A 12,035-nucleotide genomic window follows, 5' to 3' on the forward strand; every position below is an offset into this window, starting at 1 on the left:
CTGGTCGTAGCATTTAGTGGCTAGTTGGTGTTCGTGGAAACAAATTGCACAAAACACAATATAGGACAAACAGGCAGACAACTAGCAGTCTTTGCATGAAATCTTGTAAATTACATTAGTTTTTGCACATGACGGACATAGGGTATTTTGTTCTAGTGAGTTGTCTGAGCCTGGCTTTTGGTTTATGGGCTATCATGAATCCGAGTGGTCGGAGAAGTCTGGCTGTTAGTTCTGAGACATTTTTTATATAGGTAGTGTGGCTAGCGTGTTGGGTTGTGGCATGTCCTCGTCATGTTGTTTGTCTGCTAAGCATCTGTGGACTCCATCAACAACCACATAGACCTAATCCCAATATACTAGCCACCACAATGAACAACCTGAACTGGCAACTGGATGCAGCAGGAATGGAACCAAATAATTCCAGAAGACACAGTATGGGAGCACTTCACAGGAGGCCCAAAGCACTGAAGATGCCACCTTGACAGGGGACGAAGCATCTGCAAATCAGCTTACAGCTCAGCGAACATCCCACAACTACAGCAAATGGCACCAGAGCTACAAATTTTTATGCAAACCTTGATAACCAACCCCATTCAAGTAAAAGCAATGCCCAAAATATTTAAACATCTAGGGTTGCAAGGTGCTTAGCAACACAAGTAAGCAAATTGTTGTAACTATTTTGAGGTCCAGTTTTAGCCATCCCATTTGTATCTTTTTTATTATTCATTTTCTCATGTCATTTTGATCTTTGTAGGCAGTTTTACTAAATGGTAATTGGCACAATCACCCATTTGTAGATCTATAGTTTTCACAATGGCAATCTGCCTTCATGAAATACTAGGGAGAAGAGGAGGGCCACCAGGCAGACTGGATGCATAAAAAGTATTGGATACATGTGCTCAACGCAATCTGAAGAGAAGTGAATTAACTTTCTTTAACACACAATTACTTTTCAGTACTCATTACACATTAATATTCCAGGGGAACTCATGCTAGTCTCATATCATTACAGATTTCTTTTACTAATTTAGATAAATTGATCCCAATATGAATTTTTAATGGTTCCTTCAATAGCAAAAGTACAACTTCTTGCTTATAACTCAGCCTTGATTTCTTCATAAAGAATTATGGACATAAATAAAACATAAATAGCTTAATCATTGAGTTTGCATTTGCATTTGTTTATTTGTACTTCATTTTGACACGTCATGACCTACTGGCATAACAGTTGATCTGCTTGATGCATATTCCTGTGTTTGCAGAATTAAAGCCCAAATGACATTGTAATCCTTTAGTTGCACAAATGAATTTGCCAATTCATGGGACCTACGTGTAAATGTATGTGCTGTAGGAAAATACCATTTCCAGGTAATAAGATATTCAGCAGAGAAATTTGGCAACAGCAATAAAGTCGAGGTGAAATATAAGCATTTCCATATTGTGTACAAATGGCAAAGGAAGTCATAAGCAAGAAATATTCAGTACCAGCCAAGTACACATTTAATATTGGCCAAGTTTATTCAGCTGGTACTGAACTTTAACAGTGCAGATGTCTCCTCAGTTGACATGCAGGAAGGGAAAGGATCACAATGAGTGCTATTTTCAAATAAGCTTCTTGCTGACATTACTACATCTGATATTAACTCACCAGCTCCCTGCACAGAAGGAAACTTAAAATGTTGGGTTTGTTTGATTTCTACTTTTTTTAAAAATCAAAATGATGCAGTTCCTGGAAATTTGAGGTAAAAAAAAGGAAGTATGAGAAATGCTGAGCAAGTCTACCAGCATGCATGGAGAGATAAACAGTGTTAAAATTGCAAGTTGAATATGCCTCATATTCAGAACAATAGTTGTTTAATTCTGATTTGAATTAGGAGATCATTTTTAAAGATATATTTTAAATAATCAGATGGGTATGATGTGAACTTGATATTAATGGAGGTAATCTCCTTTACACTTTCTTTCTCCATTGATTGTATGTATACATAGATTATCAAGTCCTTAAGGATCTCATTATTTATCGGTCAACATTTTCTGCTTCACTTCTATGAAAGCTTTTCTTTGGATCAATGGAGTTGTGCGTAATTTTAAAATTTGCAAGCCACAGGCTTAACCGTAGATATAGTTTCTTAACTGTCCATATAATTGAATATATCTGACATAAATATTATTCAACTGCAATTTCTTTGAACATTCTTAATCAGTAATATTACTTCCAATTCCAATGCATCATTTATACTATTATTCATAGGTAGTTTGGACCCTGGAGCACAGTTGTGATAAATAGAGATATGTTTAACTCACTGGTCCCTTTCAGGAAGCTGCTCCGGTGTTTCTGGCTAAATGGCTAAAAAGCAAATGAAGGTAATTGGAACTTCTTGTCAATTTTAGCTTAATAAAACAGAATACACTCCTTATCTCCCTTTGACAATGTCCTTTCACACTGGTCTTAGATACCCCTTGTTACAACCCTCACTTTCAGAGGAGGTCATTGTATAATTGCTTTCAACATAGAACAAATCATAAATTCATCTTATACTGAATCTTGAATGTAAACCAACTTCAAAACATAGCAAACTATTTTCCCAACATGGCTCACCATCATAATGAGGAATGATTGGATGAATGTACATTTACTTTTTCCGCTTTATCATTCAGTTACCATTTACCAATTTAGTAATGGTAATTTACCAATTATTATAATGGTGATTACCAATTACCATTACAAATGCATATATTAAGTAATTATTTTGTCACACAAACAAAGTTTCAGCCAAAGAATTAATCATGGTCGCAGCCATACCTGGTCAACCAGGTTTAATGTGTGGCAAAACTTGTTGCGAGCTGGAAATTAAGCATTCACTACTCCACCCTACCAAAGTGACCTGAATTACTCATTCCATCAATGTTTATTATGTGAATCTCCAAAGACTGAGTTTCTTTGCTTTTGAGTTTTTAGAGTTTATTAAACTGTTAAAAATTTTATACAGTTTTACAGATAGGTTAGGTGGTTTAATAATTATCTTTTAACAGTTGATGAAACAGTGAACCTCTTCATCCATTGCCCCCTTGCTTTCCCCTACAACACAATACCAACCTACACCTTAATGTATCATCTGAAATTCACTTTCACATCTGAGTCAGAAAGTTGTGGTTACAAATCTCAATTAAGGAGATTGCCACCTAATTTATACTCATATTAAGATCATTACCATGAAAGTGGTATGTTGTGGGAGGTATCATCTTTGGGTGAGGCTTTAACCAGAGGCCTCATCTGATTCTTAAGTGAATGTACAAGTTCCCAAGGCATTCTTGAAAGAAAAGCAGAATACTCACCTAAAGTCTGGAACAAAATTTTGGACCGAAATTCTTCTGTATTGAGGGGCATTTTAATCTGGAGATTGTTGTTCTAGTCTCCATGTTATAATCTCTCTCTTCCTATGTTTAGTGATTTTTGGGGTGGAGCTAGGGTGGGGTTAATGCTGCCAAAAATGTCAGCAAGTTGGGAAATGTGGCCATCCTGTCAAGTTCCACATTTAACTACAACATTCTTTCTACTCCTTGTTTCAATTTCAATGAAATGTTTAAACTGTGCAGAAGTGCAAATATTTAAAAAGGATGTAAAGATATTGGTATGTTGCAGGATATTATTATATGGTCCTCTCTGCTGACCAATCTGTTGCAGAAATGCAGTTAAGTTTAGTTCAATAATAGCTGCCTACTGTTCAATGTTTGTTTGTCTTAGTCAGTTCATTACAAAACAGTGGGAAAGCTTATAGAAATGGGAATCTCCCACAAAATTGTTAGTCCCTTTTTTTTATTAGATTACTTACAGTGTGGACACAGGCCCTTCCACACTGAGGTGACTCATGTCACCTCTCTCCCCAAACATCAACGTGGTCCCTTCCAAAAGCTCAGCCAATTTTGTGCTTATTAAGACAACCTGCACTCACATCCAGGTCTCCCTTAGTCCTTTAGTTTATGCTTAAGTCTGTAGATTTTTTTCTCTCTCTTTTATCTGACAAAATAGCTTGTTAAGATTTTCATAGTAAGTTAATACTTAAGTCTATGGGTAACAAATAGTTTTGAGTTACAGGATTCCAGGTCAGAAGGCCAAGTGAATTGTACATCCTGCAGTATGTGTGAAGTCATGGACATATCAATTGTCCTAGATAAATCAGTCTGAAGGATGTATCACTGGCTCTACAAACTTGAGGTCTGGATTCAGAATTTGAGGTTTGGCTGGAGTCACTATTATGCATCCGTGAAGCAGAGGACTATATGGATACCATATAGAGGGAGGTGGACAAAACACAAATTAGAACTACACTTGGCACAGAGGGAATGGTCAGTCTATGAAAACCAGGCAGTTAGTGCATGAGTCCCCTAAATCAATCTTGTTTACTAATCAGTTTGGAAATTATTTGGAAACCGACACCAAGGGTGACTCAGTTGTACATAGGTGGAGAAAGAAGAATAGAAGGAAAAAGGTTGTCTGGGATTCCTCCCAGATCTTAGGATTACTCCCAGCACCACATGCTACGCATAAAAACAGGCAAATTGAATACATGGTGAGAGGACTGGTGCAGAAGAGGGAGGACATCAGATTTCTGAGGCAATGGGGTCAGTTCTGGGGCAGGTGGGACCTTTACAAGTCAGTCAGGTTACATCTTAATGGTATTGGGACTGATATTACCAGCTTTACCAAATTTGGGTTACAGATCGGGTTCCCATTCCCCTCACAAGCTAGTTTGGACTTAGCCTAGCAGCACTAGCCTATAGACTGCAGCAGTTCAAGAAAGCCGCTCACCACCACCTTTTCAACAGCATTAAATGCTGGCCAGACAGCAGCACTCACATCCCACAAATGAATTTTAAAAATTTTGAAAACAAAAAAAAATTACACGGTAAGTTTAAGAGAAGTTTAAGAGAAAAAACCTATAAAGTTGCTAGAAATAGGAGTAATTTTGAGGCTTGAGAGATTTTTAGAATACAACAAAGGCAACTGATAGTGGGATATTAGAATATTAATGCAATCTTGCAAAAAACATAAACACTGAAGTATAAAAACTTCACAGGTTTGTGTGAAAGAAATATTTGGCTCAAATCAATGTGGGTTCATTACAGATAGACTTGAACAATTTATAATGGGGAACAGAGAAATAAAAGAAATACTAAATGATTACTTTGTAGCTGTTTTCTCTGAAGAAAATGTAATAAATCTCCCAGAACTTGAGATCCAAGTGGCTCAGAGAATGAGGAGCTGAAGGAAATTAATTTTAGTAAGGAGATTATACAGGAGAACTTAATGAAGCTGAATGTTCTTTAATTCCTAGGACCTGCTAGTTTACATCCCAGGCTGTGAAGAAGATGGCTATAAACATAAGTGATGCATTGGTGATTATCTTCCCAAATCCTATAAACTCTGGAAAAATTCCTGCAGACTGAAAGGTAACAAATGTCTTCTCACTATTTAAGATGGGAGCTAAAGAGAATATAGGGACTAACAGACCTGTTAACCTTATATCAGTAGCAGGAAAATGCTCAGATCTATTATAAAGGATGGGATAAATAGACACTTAGATGATAATGATCTGATTGGGCATAGTTAGCATTGATTTCCAAATGAAGTGTATTGAAGAGGATCGTAATTATACTGTTAAAGGACAGTTAATGGATGTAGTATACTTAGATTTCCAAAAGGCTTTTGAATATGTCCTCTACAGAAGGTTGGTTAGAAAAGTTAAAGTTGATGGGATTGGAGGTAATGTACTGCCATGGATTAGTTATTAACAAATAGTCAGAAAACAGAGTAGGAATAAATGGGTCAATGTCATTTTGGCAGACTGCAACTAGTGGGGTACTACAAGCATCAACACCTAGGCCCCAGCTTTTCACAATAAATATCAATGAATTAGAGTTGGGGACCAAATAATAGTATTGCCAAATGTGCAGATGATACAAAGTTATGTGGAAATGAGTGTTGTGAGAAAGATGTAAAGTGGCTTCAGAGGATCTTGGACAAACTTAGTGAATTGGCAAGAACATGACAGACAGAGTATAGTATGTGAGGTCATCCACTTTGGTAGGAAGAACAGGTTTGCAGAATATTTTTTAAATGTTAAGTAGTTGGAAAATGCAGATACACAAATCGACTCAGGTGTCCTTGTTGATAAATAAGTGAAGTCTAATACCATATCCAGAATGCAGCAAGCCATTAGGGAGGCCTATGGAATGTTAGCCTTTATTACAAGAGACTTTGAGTACGTGATTGGTGAAATCTTGCTTCACTTGGATAGGACTATAATTACACATCAGGAAAACTGAACAGTTTTAGTCTCCTTATCTCAGGAAATATATTAATATCACAGAGAGAGTGCGCCAAGATTCACTAGAATTGTTCCCAGGATTGTGCAGTGGTCCAGTGCAGTTAGGCCCACTTGGCCTGTATTCTCTAGAGATTCAAAGGATGAGACACAATCCTGTTGAAACTTAGAATATACTTAAAAGGTTAGGCAGGATAGATGCAGGTAAGATGTTTCCCCTTATGGTTGAGTCTTTAACTACAGCTAAAATTAAAAAATAACCAAGATGACATCTGTTCAAAGTAAGTAGAAATGATTTTTACTCAGAGAGTTGTAAATGTCTGGAAGTCCTCACCATAGGGGCTGCGGGAGTTCAGGCTTTGAGTATGTATGAGAGGTTGATAGATTTCTGATTACCAATGATGTACAGAATTGTCGGGAAGGATGGGTAAAAGGCATTGAAGTGATGGGCTATGATCATATTGAACGCAGGGCAGGCTTGCCAGGCTTAATTACGTACTTCTGTTCTTTTGTGTTATGTTCCCAGTCGTGTATCAGAAAGAATTGATGAGGGTAATTTGGCTGATGTGCCAGCAAAGCTGAAGCCCATAAAATAAATGGGACAGTGATGGCATGAATTTGAAGTTATTTGAATGGCAGGAAACAAAACAACAATTGTTTCCAAATTCAAAGGAAATATATACTCGCACTCTACTGCAGTTGGTACTATGGTCACTCCTTTTCCTGGTATACAATAGCAATCTTGAGTTGGGTGTAGAGGGTACAATTTCAAAGTTGGCAAATTCTTCCCAAAAAGGATGAAGAAAAAGAGGACACTGATTTAATATAATTGACAAAAGAAGGAATGATGGCATGAGGAAAATCTTTTACACACTGAGTGCTTAAGATTTGCAATTCTCTGCCTGAGAAGATGAAGGTGAGATTTTTAATCAAGGTACTCAAGAGGGAATTTGACTATTCTCTGCAAAGGACGATTGTGTACAGCTATAGGGAGAAGGCAAGAACATAGCTCAACCTGAATTGTTCTTTCAAGGAACCAACTCAAGCATTGAAACATAGAAACATTTACAATAGGAGCAGGAGTAGGTGATTCATCTGGTTGATCCTGCTCCACTGTTCACTGTGATCCTGGCTGACCATTCCACTTTCCACCCATACCCTTGGATCCCTTTAGCCCTAAAAACTACATTCAACTTCTTGTTGAAAACATTCAATACTTTGGCTTCAATCGCTTTCTATGGCAGACAATTCCACAGGCTCACCACTCTTTGGGTGAAGAAATTTCTCCTCATCTTAGTCCTAAATACCCTATCCCCTTTCCTTAAACTGTGACCTTTTGGTTCTGGACTCCCCATCATTGGGAACATCCTTCCTGCATTTATCCTACCCAGCCCTGTTAGAATTTGAAAGGTTTCTATGAGATTTCCCTTCATTCTTCTAAACTCCAGTGACAGCGTCCTAACTGATCCCATCGTCGATCTGCCAGTTCCAGGATGATGGGTCAAATGGTGTCCTGCTATGCTGTAACTATTGTCTAACTCAGTAAGGTGGATAATAACAGACTTTAATAGGACACAGACAGGCTGACAGAATAGGTTAATATGTGGCAAATAAACTTTAATGCAAAGAAGTGTGAAGTGATTCCTTTCATAAGAGGAATGAACTGAGGTGATATATAATAAAAAAGTACAATTTTAAAGCTAGTTCAGGAACAGAGAGACTTGGGGTACAATTCATTGAACGTGGAAGGGCAGGTTGAGAAAATGATGAAAAGGAAATGGGATTTGGATAAATTTCATTATTTGGTTGCTACTTCTTGTCTTGTGAACATGTTTGAAAACAATTTGTGGAAATTGGTATCATATGTAAAGAAAGAAATAGAGTTAATTCTTCAGGTCTATGAAATATCACAGACCTGAAATGTTAACTCTATTGTCTATGTATATCCTGTGTGATGTACTACTTCCAGAATTTCAATCTTCATTTCAAATTTTCAACTTCTGCAGTGGTTGTTTTCAGAGGAATTTGTTTGCTTGATTGTCCTTTACGCATCCTCCAAATCATTGCTTGTAGTCAATTGTAGTCAAATTAAATATTTGATTGTTAAAGTTTGTAATTGGTGATGTAAGATAATAATCCACACTTTTCAGATCTGTAATAGTGCCAAGGGGGTGGGGTGAAGGTGGTTGCGGTGATGGTGGTATGGGCATGGGTGTGTGTGTGTGTGTGTGTGAGAGAGAGAGAGAGAGACCCTCACTTCCCAAGACTAGGGGTGGAAAGTAAAAGTTAAAAATTCCCGAAAACCAAATGAAACATTCTCAAACACATCCACTTCCAGTCTTCATTGAACTGAGAAAGTGATTGATTCCCACTCTTCTTTCAGGTAGTGGGTTCCTCATTAAATAATTAATGTTTAGACTCAAACTTTTTCTCCTGGCCTCTTGACCAGAATGACTTCTGAAGAACAAAAGTATATTTTTACCTTAGGGCACCCCAAACAAATTTTGTTAGCCTGCCAATGATAAGATGCCCGCCCACTGGAATCAAATATTCTCCCAATATTAATCAGAATCTGTGATCTCCTTTTCTTACTCATGTTCTCCATAGAATCCCTGTGACCTTCTTCTCACCTTATCCAAACTCTTCAAACCTCTCCTTAATCTTCTTCTTACAACCCTGATCTCAGATGTTTAAATGATCTTTTTCCCTGATCCTTGATTTCACTGGCTGTTTCAAAGATATCTAGCTCCTTCCTTGATCACTCTTGGCTCCACAATTGAAGTGTTTGCTCAAAATCCCAATCTCTTTAGCCATCTCCATAATCTCCCTGACCCTGATCCATTCTCCCCTTCTTTCCTTTGCCTGATGCAATAGGTTAAACTGCTCAATAGCCATTCAGCCTCTATCTGACTGAATGCAGGTAGTTCAAAAATAGTAAATAAATTTTACCTTTAAATTAGTCTGAAGATGAGGGAAAGCCACTTTTGTGAGTATTATCCTTGCATTCTTACACACATCCCTAATCTCAGTTAAAATTAAGGCCATTTAATATTTGATATGCCCAAAGTTAAAAATTTTCAAGATTATTTCACTGAACCTGCTTCACAGCCGGAAGTTACACTAAAGGAAGTATAGCTGAGAGATGAGACTGTAACACAGCTATTAGCAGGACAAGGACAGCAGGTACATGGAAACAACACCATCTGCAAGTTCCCCTGAAAGCCAGTCACCATTTTGACTCGAAAATATATCAACATTCCTGCAATGCTATTGGGTCTAAATCCTGGAACTCCCTCCCCTACAGCATTTAGATCATTTTCAAAGTCTGCTGTGTTCAGACTTGCAGAACAAACACTCATTAGAAAAGTGGTAACTACACCAAATGGATTGTAGTAGTTCAAGGAGGTAGCTCACCACTACCTTTCACAAAGACAGCCAGGGATGAGCATACATAATGGCCCAGCCAGCAATGCTCACATCCCATGAATGAATAAAATAGATTACCAATTTGCTCGTCCTAGATGTATGGGAGTTTGAACTTAGCATCTCATTTACAGATGCCATAAGTTAACACCGGAGGATAACATATCATCGATTTTGTATATTTGTGATGTTCTTTGCAAATGCAAAGGACCAACATAGAGTTCAGAGTTGATTTGTTTTTCTCTATCATACTCTATTTAGGCAAAGTTGGATTTTATCCACAACAAGATGCAGCTAACTTAACTCCAATTTATACTGAATAAATTGTCTAACAATTTGAAGTTGCATGCCAGTGTATGTGCCAGTAGTATGGTGTTTTATTGTTGAGGCAAGCTGTCTCATGTCTCTTCAAAGTCAGATTATAAATATGTTATGTTTGTACAGATATTGATTGTAACCTGATTACTAGAAGCTGGTTTGACATTAACAAAGCAAAATTGTTTAGTAGTTTTTAACTGGAACAACTGAAAAGGAAATGGAGAGAGGTAATATCAGCTGTAATATGGAAGCTTATATTTTTCTGCATAGATGAGCAAAGTTGTAGAGTGATATATTTCCTATTTATCCTGAGAAGGGCTTTCCATGTGTTGTGGGTTAGGTGGCAAATTTTTTTATTAGATTTTCATAACTTTTTATAATTTCAGGAAAGGTGTTTCAAACCAAAGAATTCTTCTTACTTCATTATGTACGTAAACTTGTGTTGGTGTGTGGTGCTGTTATGGTTCAACCTGTCCTGTTTGAGCACTGAGTCACGCATTTGGATCATTTTCAGAGCCTGCAGTGTTCAGACTCGTGGAATAAAAGCTCATTAGAAATATGCATCAATTTCTTTGCATTGACAATTTCATAATGCATTTGGCCTACCATAATGTTTCTAGCGCCAGGGACTGAAGGTTTACATAGAAACATAGAAAATAAGTACAGGAATAAGCCAACCAGCCCTTTGGGCCGGCTCAACCATAGAATATGACAATGTCTGATCATCCAACTCAGTCTCCATTCCCACTTTTGCTACAGACCCTTTGATCTCTTTAACCTGAAGAAGGTGTTAAATCCTTGAAAATATTCAATGTTTTGGCTTCAACCACTTTCTGTAGCAAAGATTTCCACAGGTTTATCACTGTCTGGGTGTAGGAATTTCTTCTCAATTTCAGTCCTAAATGGCCTACCCCATATCCTTAGCCTGTGACCCTTTGTTCTGGACTCCCCAGTCTATAGAAACATCCTTCCCACATTTATCCTGTCTAGTCCTGTTAAAATTTTCCAGATTTCTATGAGATCACCCCTCATTCTTAACTCAAGAGAATATATGATTCGGAGATGCCGGTGTTGGACTGGGGTTACAAAGTGAAAAATCACACAACACCACGTTATAATCCAACAGGTTTAATTGGAAGCACACTAACTTTCGGAGCGACGCTCCTTCATCAGGTGATTTCTGTGTTACGATCGAGCCCTCCACAATCACCTGACGAAGGAGCGTCGCTCCGAAAGCTAGTGTGCTTCCAATTAAACCTGTTGGATTATAACCTAGTGTTGTGTGATTTTTAACAAGTGAGTATAGTTCTAATTGATCCAGTCTCTCTTCATACGTCAGTCCTACCATTCCAGGAATCATAGAGTCATAAGAGTCATAGAGATGTACAGCAGGAAAATAGACCCTTTGGTCCAACCCGTCCATGTCGATCAGATATTCCAATCCAATCTAGTCCAACCTGCCAGCACCAGCCTATATCCCTCCTAACCCTTCCTATTCATATACCCATCCAAATGCCTTTTAAATCTTGCAATTGTCTCCATCACTTCCTTTGGCAGCTCATTCCATACACGTACCACCCTCTGTGTGAAAAAGTTGCCCCTTAGGTCCCTTTTATATCTTTCCCCTCTCACCCTAAACCTATGTCTTCTAGTTCTGGACTCCCCCACCCCAGGGAAAAGACTTTGCCTATTTACCCTATCCATGTCCCTCATAATTTTGTAAATCTCTACAAAGACACCCCTCAGCCTGTTCAGCCTCTTCCTATAGCTCAGATCCTCCAACCCTGGCAACATCCTTGCAAATCTTTTCTGAACCCTTTCAAGTTTCACAACATCTTTCCAGTAGGAAGGAGACCAGAATTGTACGCAATATTCCAACAGTGGCCTAACCAATATCCTGTACGGCCGCAACATGACCTCCCAACTCCTGTACTCAATACTCTGACCAATAAAGGAAAGCATAGCAAA

The 12,035-nt window shown here is 38.0% G+C and overlaps 1 long non-coding RNA gene across 1 annotated transcript in view; it reads left to right on the top strand.

The window, feature by feature from the left end:
* Positions 1-12,035, top strand: part of LOC122560157 — a 73,829-nt gene that overhangs the window by 58,295 nt on the left and 3,499 nt on the right. The window contains exon 4 of the long non-coding RNA XR_006314674.1: positions 5,337-5,451. This is a non-coding gene — a long non-coding RNA (uncharacterized LOC122560157). The remainder of the gene's footprint in view (positions 1-5,336; positions 5,452-12,035) is intronic.

This window comes from Chiloscyllium plagiosum, chromosome 20 (assembly GCF_004010195.1).
Source record: "Chiloscyllium plagiosum isolate BGI_BamShark_2017 chromosome 20, ASM401019v2, whole genome shotgun sequence".
NCBI classification, from domain to species: domain Eukaryota; kingdom Metazoa; phylum Chordata; class Chondrichthyes; order Orectolobiformes; family Hemiscylliidae; genus Chiloscyllium; species Chiloscyllium plagiosum.